Source organism: Coturnix japonica, chromosome 5 (genome assembly GCF_001577835.2).
Source record: "Coturnix japonica isolate 7356 chromosome 5, Coturnix japonica 2.1, whole genome shotgun sequence".
NCBI lineage: Eukaryota > Metazoa > Chordata > Aves > Galliformes > Phasianidae > Coturnix > Coturnix japonica.
Genome location: NC_029520.1, coordinates 18,254,567 through 18,268,421, shown reverse-complemented (window position 1 = coordinate 18,268,421; position 13,855 = coordinate 18,254,567). Strand labels below are relative to the sequence as shown.

General features: G+C 35.9%; 1 protein-coding gene across 10 annotated transcripts in view; it reads left to right on the top strand.

Annotated features, from left to right (window-relative positions):
* LRRC4C (leucine rich repeat containing 4C) overlaps positions 1-13,855 on the top strand; it is a 413,560-nt gene that overhangs the window by 359,673 nt on the left and 40,032 nt on the right. For all 10 annotated transcript variants that reach the window (XM_032444957.1, XM_032444954.1, XM_032444951.1 and 7 more), the window contains one exon: positions 3,145-3,277. The gene's annotated coding sequence lies outside the window, so the exon portion shown is untranslated. The remainder of the gene's footprint in view (positions 1-3,144; positions 3,278-13,855) is intronic.

Genomic DNA, 13,855 nt, shown 5'->3' with positions numbered 1-13,855 from the left:
TGGAAGAGCAGAGGAAGGGTGGCCCAAATGTTTTTTAAATACCTTTTCTTTTTTCTGCACAAATGCATGTCAGGTGAGATTTTCCAGCATAAATATATTATATTTCATGCCTAAACTTAATCAGAGTTTTCAGAAATAAGATGAGACTGCTTGCAATTTATTCTTCAATGTGTCTTGAGGAATTTCTCTTTCTGAAATTTTTGCTCATTTCTTAAGTTCCTTCTCTAGTAACTAATTCGTCGTATTTCCCTTTTCTTTTTTCTTTCTGTAGTTAAGTCTATTGTTAGGTTTAGTATAATAGTACATGAAAAATATATTTATTTTCAGTTTTCTACTTCTGTGTTCTTGAACTTTTTCAAGCTGCTTGCTAAAGTAGATTGGAAAGTAGATACTCGGGTATATGTTTCTGGTATTTTTCATTAGATTTATTTCCAGGAAGTGAATGGTGACTATGCTTTACATGAGTAGGAAACATCAGGCCCTCAATTTTTGCTTTTATAATGATACTGTGTAAAAAGTGAATATAGGTATGAGGAAGCTGCTTATTAGTAAGCAGCTACTTTACTTTGTATTATACTTGAGATTTCTTGTATTATAGTAACTCTCAGGAGTATAAATTGAGTTTTGTGTGGAACTATAAACTTATGTCATTGCTTGGAATAACAGAGGTAAAATAACTTATAAAATTGTCTCTGGTGACTCCTTGAATAGAAAAATTCTGTTTCTCCTGTTTAATGAATCCCTTTGCCCATCTATTTCCATGGATGTTTTCACTGCTTATAAACATCTCTAAGAACAAACATTTTTTACCCAACAGATTATTTTTGAATCCATATTATTCATGTAGTTGTCTGTATTTTGTTTTGTTGGATAATGCTGCAATTCAGGTTTTGGGCTTTCTTTTTTTAAAAAAAACAAAACAAAACAATATTAAGAATTTATTTAAAATACCTACTTTGTACTGTTAAATTTGGGGTAAATGAATATTGATGCCTGGCATAATCTTCTAATTGTCACGGTCTCAGCAAGTCATGAATTAATGTATATTGATACAGATACTTTTCTTTCTTTTTAAAGTATAACTGAAAGATTTTTTCATGGTTGTTTATTCTTTCATTCTGCTTAAAATAACCTTTATGCATAGCTTTATTGGTAAACAGCAGAAAGTAGATGTTAAGAGCCCTAGTTTCAGCTTCATTTTCTGTCTCTGATTTGCTCTGCTCCTTTACTACAAAATACAGCCACAGGTCAAGGTAATCAGAAAGAAATGTAATGGAGGGATCGAGGCACATTGTTATGTCTCAAGAGACATATTTGTTATATTTCAAATTGTTTCAATTTGATCTAGAAGTAAATAGAAACTTTTCCGTATGAGTTCAGTAGTCAAAACTAGTGAGATTCAAAAGCCACATCTTAGATATGTGAAAGAAAATACTTGCAAATTCTATTCAAATACCACTTTGTAAATACTGCTAGATCAATTTATACCCTGATTAGCAAGTCCCACTTCTCTAATCAGTAAAAAGCCCCAAATCAATAACATAAGAAGGTCAAGGATGAGTCCTAATCTACTTCTCAGGATAATAGGGTAAAGGTGGGATAAGTGGTCACATATTTTCTTATATGACGTTAGTACGTTTTCTGTGCAGCCCTCAGATTTGAAAAAATAGTTAAGTAAAAAAACCCTGAGGAAACAATCTCTTCCAAGAAAAGCTGGTGAGTGGTTCATTGAGAGACAGTCCATATATAGGGTTTCAAACTACCTATTATAAGTAGTCCCATCTCCTTTCAAACCCCTTTGAGTTACAGACTCATCTGGAGAATCAGAGTTTTTCTCCAGTGCTTGGATGATGCAGAAACTGCTAGTGACTCAGTACAGCAGAACAAACTCTGCCTTCATCTTACGTAAAAGCTCCAAGCTGCATGAAGGCAGGAGCATTACATAAGCAGTTAGTATTTCAGGGTGAAAAAGCTTGTCCAGGAATTGAATAAACAGGGAGGGTAAGAAATATCAGTGATCATTACAACAGGAGCTTCTTACAGATTCAACTTTCCTCTCATGGAAGGAGGGATTTTCCCAAGTGATTTCAAAGAGATAGGCACCTTTCACTGCAGAATTAGGACTTTTTGAGGTGATGCATTTAGGGTCCAGTGTTAAAAGTAAGAACAAACAGCTCTTTGTTTCTGCATCCTTCTTATAGACATTCTCATAAATAAATATATAAATATAAACTGCCCAGAATTAGTATAGACTAAGAAAGCTCTGTGGAGGTTGCTAGGCAGCCGAGGCCAAAGGAATAGAAAGCAGTTGGGTCTTTGAAAAACATGATGCATGGGTTATCTGGAGTCACCATCATCTTTTGCCTTAAACAAGAAGCAGTGAAATTTATATTTCTTTAGTAAATGAGCAGTGATTTTATAAGATTTGAAATAAAAGCTCTGTTTTGTATCTCATGCCTGTTAGTGTATACAAGCTATGAAATTGTGTGTATGGTAATTATTTATAAAGTTTATTTATTCATTGATTTAAATAGGATGGGCCCTACTTATCTAGGCAATAACTTGGAAACAATTTAGCAGGGTACTTCTTTTTAAATTTTTTGTCGCATTTTCATCACAATGCACATTCAGTTCTCCAAGGTAGGTTCAAATGCTTAGAGGTATACCTCATCATCAGGAAGTGTGTGTTTTGTTGCTGCTGAAGATGTGTGAAAAATGTCCTTTTTCTCATCATGCCCTGGATGTTTGTTGAAGCTACTCATTATAGAAACATTACAGTAACACACACACCCTTCATATTACTGTTAAGCATTTAAAAATTCAGTAGGCATACCTAATAGGGATGATTTTCACATGCTATATGAGGTGATCACATTGACTAATTGATTCTTTGAAATCTTTTCTGGTGTGTGTGTTAAAGTCTCCCTGAAATTAACTGTACTTTCAGCAGTTGTGTTACACATGCAAGTATGATGAGGGTATAGCATATCTTACAACTCCTACCTTCTCAGAAAGCATAATGACAGCTCGTCTACATCATATTTTTGTCTACATTTCTTATTACTTCTCAATGACTTTAGATTATCGTGTCTCTACAAGATTAGATTGATGTATACAGATTTTCAAAATGTGTTTCTTTCACAGGGTGAATGCTGCGAGGTGGTCCAGGCGACTCTATGGAACATTCTCCAATGGGCTAGTAGAATGAGAAGATCCAAAAGTAGTTTGGAAAACAAGGAGAAACATCACCTCTCATGACGGTAAACTTACCGAGAAGGTAATTCATGTTAGACTGTTGTTGCACAGCCCGCTCTTAAAGCTCATGTATGTAACATGTAGCAGAAAACTAGTAGGGAATGCTGTTTGAATTTTCATACTAAGTCCTCTGACTTTCTACCCCTTTCCTTGTGTGAGGGAGAATTTGGAGGCTATATTTTATGGAACTTTTCTTGCTTTCCCTTGAAATTGTGCAAGAGCATAAATAAAAAATTTACAGTGACTTAACAAAAAATTCCTTATAAGACTTATGAAAATGCCAGCGGTATAAGCCACATAAAACATCAGAATACCAGAATGTTGCTTTACAAGGAGATTTAGTATTTTTATTTTTACCTGTACAGAATCTTGTTAGGTTGACTTATTTCATTCTTTCCTCAGAAGCTTAACTGATGTGTGTTTGGAGACTGTCTCCCTTCCCTGAATCTTAACCGTGGATATTTGTATAGCTAACATTTCAGAAATTCAAGAGAATGTGAAAACTACTGATCTTTAATCCCTCAGCATTACTTTAATGCTTCTTCCTTTGTTCAGCCAAGAAGAACCAATCGGTGAACATTAAATCTCTTAGTTGTCCCAAAAGCTCATCTATGCGGAGTGTGTATGTAAGCCTAGTTAATTTTTAGTGTCCCTGCTATGTATGTATTTATTGGTCTTCAGTTAAAATTAAGTTTATTAAAAACACAGATTTTGATTACTCATCCTTAACCAATCGTGTCCTATGATATTTTACATAATATCTGACAAGCTAATATACTGCTTTCATTTATTTATGTGCCTTAATATATGCAGAGAGTAAGTATATTAACAATGGGAAATTACACTGGTGGAAAATCAAATGGGATCTTTGAAGCAGAAGTTTTCATAAGGTACTATCCCCACACGTTGATATACCCAAAAAGCACAAAACATCATTTAATTAGAAAAGCTTTTTCTTACGAGTATGTATGATTTGTTTGATTGAATAGTAGGCTAGGCTTTCAAATGTCTCTGGGAAATACCTTCCCTTTTGTTGCTAGTGAACTAGCACTTAATAATTAAAAACACTTATTAATTAAAACCTTCCAGAGTTTGCACTACTACAATTCATAAATTGCTTCCCTGCTTCACCAGGTTTGGCAGCTGCTAGAAAACAAGCCAATCTACACTCACATAACTCAAGAGTTTTGTCTCGGTATAACCTACAGCTGGCAGAAAATGAGAGTCTAAATCATTCTACTCTGAAAAGAATAGAAACTGATTTTATCTAGGAGAAGTTATGAAAGTATATGTGATAGAAGAACTGGTTGGTACAGGAAAGAGAAGTTTTGCCTCCCAGATTTATACAAATCAGTCACAAGTGGTTGTAAATTTGATGTTATACTCTGCCTTTCAAGGCTTTTCCCACTCAAGATTCTCCAGACCTGATTTATTTTGTTGTTGTTTTGTTGTTGTTGTAGTTAATTGTGTCAAAGAAATAAATTACTCAGCTTTTTTGATAATGAGGTTACAGAAGTGTTTAGAAAAAAAAAAAAGCAACAATTGGTCACAGGCAATTTACTGTAAACAAAAGATAAGAATAGCTTGCTAATGATTGGAATCATTGAGATCCAAGCTTGTTCTAAGATGTGTTTCAAATATTTTCTTGGTGCATTTTTCTACCTATAAAATGGGTATTCTGAAAGTCTTGTAATTTGTGTTTGCTGTTGCTTTTGTGATAAATCTAACTTCGATGTCACAGAAAGCAAATTGGGTGCCAGACTTTACACTAGGTAAAGATACTACAGTTCTTCAAGTGAGGGAAAGTGAAACTATATGTGATGACACTGACATCTATTTATCTGCAATGCACAAAATAGAGTTTGAACTCAGCCACCCCTACTTTTAATGAGACACAGGATACTTAGATGACTGACATTTCAATCTCTGATTCCTTGGTGAAATTATGTCAAGCGGACTAGCCTTGGGAAGGCCATTCTGACTGAAATTAGGAGAAGAGTGTTCTTTTTGAGATCTTGGTGGTTAAAGGTAATTTATATTTCTGGTAAAAGGCTTTTGTTTTCCTTTGAGTCAGTGAAATTGATCTGATACCAGTACTACGTATCCACACTTTAAAACATATGTATGTATATATATTCACTGTTCTCCTTATGTGTGAGAAATACTTTTTTTTTTTCTTTGGTATATTTTAAGATGAATGGTTCTAACTTCTATTTTTGTGGCACCGTTCTCCACCAGTGTTATCTGTAAGAAAATTCATAGCAGTCAGTGCTTGTCCTGTTTTTCTTCTTCCTTCCTAACAGCTAAGTAATCAGCTTTGTTCTGTGTTTTGTGGTAAAGTTTATGTCTTTCGAATTAAAAGAAAGGACATGCAGCTTCAAAATTAGTTATGTACTCAAACATAATGAAAAACTCCATTGGAGACTGAGGCGTGTCCCAGAGTTTTGAACAGCAGAAGAAATGAGATATTCAGATCAAACCAGAAGTGCTTTCAATCTGATAGCAATTAACAGAAACATGTCTAGGGGAAAAAAAAAAAAAAAAAAAAGACTTATATAGTTTGAATGGCTATAGATACTGACCTGTCTTTTCACAACTAGCCCTATACACCTATTGCAGCCCAAAACAGGGATATTTTTTCATCAAGGACTATGTAGGCTATGTCCATTGCTAGCAGGCAAAGGGAATGCTCAATTAAGTACTTTTAAAATATTATATGTGTCTATGAATTTAAACTATGAAGCTTCTATTTTGTTCAGTATTTTTCTCTGTTAACAAAGAGCGTTAACAAAGAGCTCTATGAATTTGTCTTAAGAAACCCTCAGACAGACTCAAAGTCAAGAAACAAATGGAGAGCGTAGAAATTCCTTCAATATTGCACAAGAAGTGCTAAAGATTGTCACGTGAGAAGAGCAGATCACTGGATCTTTGGAATGATCTGAGAAATCAAAAATAAAGGAGCTAGACAGGACTAGTCAGTCCTCACTGGCATTATTCATTGCCTCCCCACAGCTGAGAATACTTTATGCAATTAATTTGACATATTTTGTGGAGTAAGCTGATGCCTTCATGTTTAAACTTCCTGTGTCAAATTCTTTCTTCATAAAAAACTGGTAGAAAAGATCACCTCTTCAGTGTGTCAGGATGCAAGCTGGTCAGTGTCTCTCTTTTCTCCCTCTAGAGTTACTGTTTTGTTCCTCTGCCACTTTTGTTTTGCATTGTTATTTCTCCATTATTATTTCATTTATTTCTTAGCTATTGGATTACTCATCCTGTATTTACCCAGCTATTTTTGACAGGTAGCAGAAAGCTGTTCATCTGATAATGAAATTGTGGGTATTTATTCCTTCTAAGGTTGAACATTCTGATATCTTCCTGAATGTTCTTGTTACTGTCCTGTTCTAGGCTCCTGTACTGTAATTTTTTATGCTTATTTTAGTGGAAATTTTGCTTTGGCTGCAGTAGAATGGAACGTGGTAGAAAAGTTGCTCCCATTAAATGACTCTCAGTAACATTTATTAATTCCCTTGACATTTTGGCAAGTTGATTAGCTGATTATTTAACAGCAAATAATTGATGATTAACCATAATTTAGCTCCAGTCTACTTTAAACCTCACATGACAGAAGAAATCAGGTAAAAGGAGGAGAGAGGGAGGAAGAGAAGAACTTACTCTCAGATGCATCAGGCAGAAAACTTTTTATTGCTTTGTCATTTGTATATGTACGTGAGCTGAGATCTTTGTGAGAAATTATTAATACATCGGAGATCATTTGTTTTTATCTGATGTATGGTATTAATCTTTATCGTGAAGATCCCGGTCAGTAACAGTAACCAGACTTGCACATTACCAGATGAACTTCCTGGACTAAGCAATAAGTGAAACTGATTTACATCCACAAGGTGTCTGACTACAGCTAGAACTCCCAAGTGCACATAAAACCATATCAAAGTAGCTGGAGAAAAAAGTTATTCTTGTGGAGGTGTGTGAAGGTTGCATGATTTTATGAAGCATGACTTTATGGCCTTTGAGCAAAAACACACTGAAAGGCATTTACATGAAGGGTATAATTAAACTTAATTGTAAGCATAAAATAGAACAACATTATGATTAGGATGATATTTTATGTTGGTTTGGTTTGTTTGTTTTGTCTTGCCATGCTCTGCTTGCTTGCACTGTGTAGGACTTTAATACCAAGTTTTGTTAGATATGGCTTCTTTTTATTTTTAAACCTCTCTGGTGTTGAGGATTAAGATGAAACCACAGGGCCAACTGCATTGCTGGAGGTAAAAATTCAGAAGAACATGTATGCAGGTAAATCAAAGGGAGCTGCACCTTGAGATACAGGTGCTGAGAATGCTTCATGCTGCTCTGTAAAGCATCAGTATGGAGACTATGTCTGCCAAATATCAGCCTTTGGGAAGGAATTCCCTCTGGCAAAACAGTCCTGTGTTCTTCCTTTTTAGGAACAGATGGCAAAGAGGCAGCCCACATCACCAGGCAGACCTGGATATAAGGTTTTTCTCTGGACTGAAGATTACTTTAATCCAGTAAAATGCTCTATCCAACCATACAGATATTTGAACTGATTGAAGTCAAATATTGTTTTGGGTGTAATATCTTCATTTTATTCTGTATATATAAAGCTTATTTTATATGATATAAAACGTAGTAGTTGACATAAGGGAATTGAAACTAAGTTGAGAACATATTTCTAATATGCTAAAGCTGTACTTTATACTGGCCAAATAGGCTATTATATACTATCATTACACATATACTTTGGCACCAAAAGTAATGCCTCCTATTTAATTCTGTAGAAATTACAATTGATACAAAGAGCACAATATCACTATTAAATAGAAGAAATTCTGAGCTATGAAACACTATCTTTCAACACAGTTAACAGCATTAACTATGCATTTTCACCAGTGATGAACAAGCGCCTGCATACCATACTTGTGAAAAACTGCATTAGTGGAGCTGACCCACTGTCACACTGCAGAAATGCACCACATGCTGCCTCATTGTGCTTACAACCACTGTTTGGTTTCCATAAATGTTCAATAAGCATCCATGAATATCACTGGGTGCAATTTTCTCTGCACTGAGGAATTCACTAGCACACATTTTCTTCATGTGCACTTTCACATGAGACACTATTTTGTCTGACTGCCTCTCTGCTACCATTTGTCACACAATACCAAAATGTAACAGAGTATTTGTGGGAATGTTCTTTCTCTTCTGCAATACCATCTTTGAAATCATTAGCCAATGTAATAAATTAGGAGGTATTACTTTCAGAACAGCCCATATATTATTTCCAGTAGTTTTCTAACATTATTATATTATGACACTATCTATAATGAAAAGAGCTATATGAGCGAAGAATAAAAGGATGCTCAATATTATTCAGATTTATGCCGAAATGGGGGTAGTAGTACGTTTAATCTTCTTGATGTATATCTGTGATTTTTCTTTCTGTGTTGATTACAAGACTATTTGACTGCTTCACAGTCATTAATTTCTTTTGATGCTTAAGGAAAAAAGAGATGCCTCCCTGAACACAGTGAATCTGAATAAGCTAGAACTACAGACATTTGAGTTGTTATATTTTCTTTTTATTTTCTGTTTCAGTGTGAGAAATGTTTTAAAAGTTGAAGAGTAAAATCTGATTTTCAAAGGTTTTAATCTGGGAAATGCAAACATAGTCTTCTATTACACATATTTTATTTGAACTTGCATGCATTTTTATTAATGTGGTGAATAAGTATTATTAAGCAGGACAGGCCCAGGTACCAGCCCCGGGGCAATACCACTCATGATCTGTTGCCAGCTGGATTTAACTCCATTCACCACCACTCTCTGGGCCTGGCCTCCAGCCAGTTCTTTACCCAGAAAAGAGTGTACCTGTCCAAGCCATGGGCTGCCAGCTTCTCCAGGAGAAAGCTGAGAGAGAAGAGTCAAAGGCTTCGCTGAAGTCTAGGTAGAGTGCATCAACAACCTTTCTCTCATTCATTGGGTAGGTCAGCTGGTTATAGAAGGAGATCAGGTTGATCAAGCAGGACCTGCCTTTCATGAACCCATGCTGACTGGGTCAGATCCTTCAACTGTCCTGTATATGCTTTATGATCTCATTCAGGATCTGTTCCACAGAATTTCCTGGCACCAAGTCAGGCTTACAGTCTTATATGACATGATGAATGTGAGCCAGGAGTGTGTCCAGGTGACCAAGAAGGCCAGTGGCATCCTGGCTTGTATCAGAAATAGTGCTGCCAGCAGAAGCAGTGAAGTGATCATTCCCCCTGTACTTGGTTCTGACCACACCTCTAGTACTGCAATCAGTTTTGGGTCCCTCAGTACAAGAAAGACATTGAGGCCCTAGAGTGTGTCCAGAGAAGGGCAACAAAGCTGGCAGGGGGGTCTGGAGCACAAGAAGCATCTGAGGGAGCTGGGATTGTTTAGTTTGGAGAAGAGGAGGCCCAGGGAACACCTTAGCACTCTCCACGACTCCCTGAAAAGAGGTTGCGGCAAGATTGGGGTCAGCCTCTTCTCCCACATAACTAGTGATAGAAGAGGGAATGGCCTCAGGTTGTGCCAGGAAAGGTTCTGGCTGACTATTAGGAAAAACTTTCAAAATAATGGTCAGGCACTGGAATGAGCTGCCCAGGTTGATGATTGAGTCACTGTCCCTGGAGGTGTTCAAGAAACGTGTAGATGTAGAACTAAGGGACATGGTTTATTGGGTAATATTGGTGGTAGGTGGACAGTTGGATTTTTAAACCTTTATGATTCTGTGCAGGACTGACAGAATTCAGAAGAAGAAAGAAGAGCTTTTTGCTGTCTATAATAGTTAAGTTTGTTTGGAGAAAAAAAAAAAAAAAAAAGTTAAATTCCTTCAGTTCATGGTGAGTTTATAAAACCATTGATGTGTGTATGCACAGTGTCACACTGAGAATTCCACAGTTATTTCTAGTGCCCTGCAGAAGAAAAGGACATTGACTGTCATTATTATATATTTCATTTGCTATTTAAAGAGGCTACACATTCCCTAGTCAGTTCCTAGTCATGATTATGAATTTAGTGTATATAAGAAATTATTCTGAACATGATAAAAAAACAACTATACTCACCTTTATTCTTCTATATGCTTATATGTATTACTTGTAATAAGTCTTCAAATGAATCTAAAAATCTGTCATTAGGTTAAATAATATAGAATTTTTTAGCTTTAAGATTTTAACCCATGTTACTCCTGTGACAACTGCAATAGAAGTCTTCATGCATTAACACCTCTGCTTTCTGCTTTCTTCATTTTCACAGAAAAGCCTCACTGAAATAGAACTTTGCTATTCACCTTCTCCTGCCCTCTTCTGAAGCAATTTAGTTCCTATGCAAGGATCTGGAATGTTTTATGAATATTTGTCTTTGCCACTGGAAGAACACAGATTTGAGGGTAGCGCATTTCAGCTGTAGTATGTACACACTTTGTTCTGCCTTTATTAGGAAGTTTGAACTCTGTCAGTTAGTGCCCAAAACTCCCAGTAAAAACAGCTGGAGGTTGTGCATTGAGGGGGAATCATAATGTTGAGTTGAGCTGAGCAGTGCATCTGAGAAAGGAGTGTGCTTTCATAGACCTCTGTTTCTACTGGTAGCAGGTAGTATAAAGAGGAGGGTTGAAAAGAGCTAGGTAGTTCAGATGCCCTGAATTATGCTGTAACTTACTGGGTTTCTTTGTTTGTTTTTAATATTTCTTGAGTTTCTTTCCAAAAGAAACAAGTATGTATTCACAATACATTTTGTATTGTTGTTTTACCTTGTTTTTATTTTATATAATTTAAAAGGTGAATTGATTAATCTTCTGTTTTTCTCCTCTGTCAATTCTGCAGATATATTTTTTGTCTGCTTTGATGCACTCTTACTCTACTCACTCTGAATTTAATCAATGCTTCTATATTCATTTGGTCTTGCGTTTCTGTCCTTGCAGGCTTCAGTAGTCTCATCATATTTGGTTCTGATAAAGAACTTGTAGAAAACATGGAAAATGTTCTTCTTGAAAACAATTTGCTGAATTCTCATTGATTTCATTCACATAAAACTATGTTTTTAATCTATGTTTTTTTTTTCTTCTTGTTGCTGACTCTCTGTATCCTTCTGTGCCCCACATAGGTGCCATGGTTAACTGACACTGTCATTCTGTTTTCCAGACCTGTGTTCTAGTTAGAAATTAGTTGTTCTCCTTTGTCCTCTACCTCTTTTCTTTCCCTGTCCTGCGATGGTGATTCAGTAGCTTGTTGTTCGTAAGTTGATTCCCTATTTCTTTCCATGTTTATGAGGTTGCATGGTGAAACAGATAGATTACTAATCTGTTTTAAAATTAATCTGCCTTTATGAGGAGGCTTGTTGTTGATGTGGGAGTTATAACTTGATTCCCTCGAGGTCTGTTAAGCATGTGGAATTATATCAGCATGACCAAATGACTGTTCAGGGGGTGGAAACAGTGTCTGAGGACACAGGAGGAAGGAGCTCCCTGAGAAAAGCACTGCTGCAAAGAGAAATGGATGTGGAACAGTGATCTATTTGCCTTGCCATTTGCCCCTTACTCTTTTACTTTGTGCTTGCATTTATGCAACATTTTGTAAGTTATGGTCCCTTTCAGCTCATTTAAGTGATCTCTACCATTCAGTAGTAACCAGTTTCTCCGTAACAGGAGAACAAAAAACAACTATGCTTATTGACGTTTTCATTTGAAGGTGCTGAACTGTTTTCAGCAATTAAGTTTTTTAGGAAGTATAAAAATTGGAGTAAGTAATAACAGTCCCTCTTAATTCCCAGATATATGGGGCCTGAGCTGTTTCTCACTGAAAGCTTGCTTGTTAAACCTTTGTATGACCTCCAAGAGATTTATGGCTCACAGCTAGAGAAAATATTACTTATCCAGTGCCCTTGCTGGTCACAGACACCGCCTTTCAGTGGAGAAAATGTGTCATATGCTTTTCTCTTCTCTTTTTGAATCCCGTCAATCACAGGAGAAATGCAACGTGCAGTATTTACTTTACTAGAAGATTAATGGCAGGATTGTGAAGCTCATTAAGCAGTTTAAGATAACTAGGTACAAGAAAACATAAGATGGAAGTCTAGGAAGTAAAATCCATTTGTACAGATCCTCAGGGCAAAGATGGCACTTTCTACCTACTATCTGATCTTTGAGGAATATTGTAATGGAGAAGATGCACATTTCATGAAATTGTAGCAAATCAGTGTTGCCACAGAAGGAGTTGGCTTCTGTTCTACTATAAAGATTATGGCTTGTCAGACTTTTCATTTTAGGTGAGGGTGATGTAAGATGTAGTATGTTGTTGAGCTGGCTTTCTAGAGTAGAATTTGTAATTCCATTCCTTTCACATAAATCCATAAATTCTGGATAAACAAGACAGCACTTTCTTCTCTTTTAATTATTATTTTCCCTTTTTTTTTTTTTTTTTTTTTTTCCTTCTGCTTCCTTTATAGTCATATATGAATAGACATTTTTTTTCCTCTCTTTATTTTAATTACTCTGTGTTTCCTCTAAAGAATGTCTATTATTCTTACTGTAAGACCTGTGATTGCGCTTAATACTTTGCAAATCTACATCAGTGGAACAGAAACATACCAATAATAACCATTAGGTCCAGTGCTGTAGTTCTTGTCACTAACACAATACATGAGCTGCTTTAGAGGCTTTTTGTCTTTTGTCTTTCTCCTCTGCTTTTGCCATGATTTTGGCTGTTTAATGGTTACTTTTCTATTGAACTCCACAGGGGAACATATTCCCAAACATTTCTCTAGTATCATGTAGAGAAATCTAAGAGCTCTTCTCCCCATGTTCCCAGCAGGAGCTTTCTTCTTGCTTTTTATGTTTCAGCTACTGCACACGCATACTTACATTTGACTTCTTTGGCAAAAGCCAGCCTAATGAGCTATCACAGAGTGTGGCTAATGGCAATGCAAACTCATCCCCTTTCCCTATATAATTTTTCTTATCTACTTGTGAAATCTTTCTGTACTGTGTGATTAATTTTGCTAATCTTAGACTTTTAAATTTATCATTAATTACTATATTTAGCTATTACTTTGAGTGTTTAAGTACTGAATGGACTTCTACTGTCAGTATGTTTCTACATGGGTGTACTTGAATATATTGCTATAAGATATTATTGGGTAAACAACCACTAAAAGTTTACTTCACACACAGGTTATTCTGTAGAGTATTTTTATCTTGGGGAATAACTGTATGTTTCATTAAACACTGTATTGTTTCCTGAGGCATCACATATTTGGGGAACGATGTGTCAAACCAACTGAGGGATATAGACCTAAAATGCATGCTTAAATTCTTTCTCAGCATCTCATTGGAGCTGATCCCAAACTGGCTCTATCTCAAATGTTCTTGCTGTTATTGCTTACCAGAGTAAATGATTCCCACCAGAAATTCTAAGCTGATTCCAATGCTGTAAGACATCCCTCAGTCTGAGAGTGTGGGATTTCAATGAGGAAATAAAAGGAGGTATATTCACTGATTATTTCAAGTTTGTCTCAAGGTAAAATTTGATACTTTCAT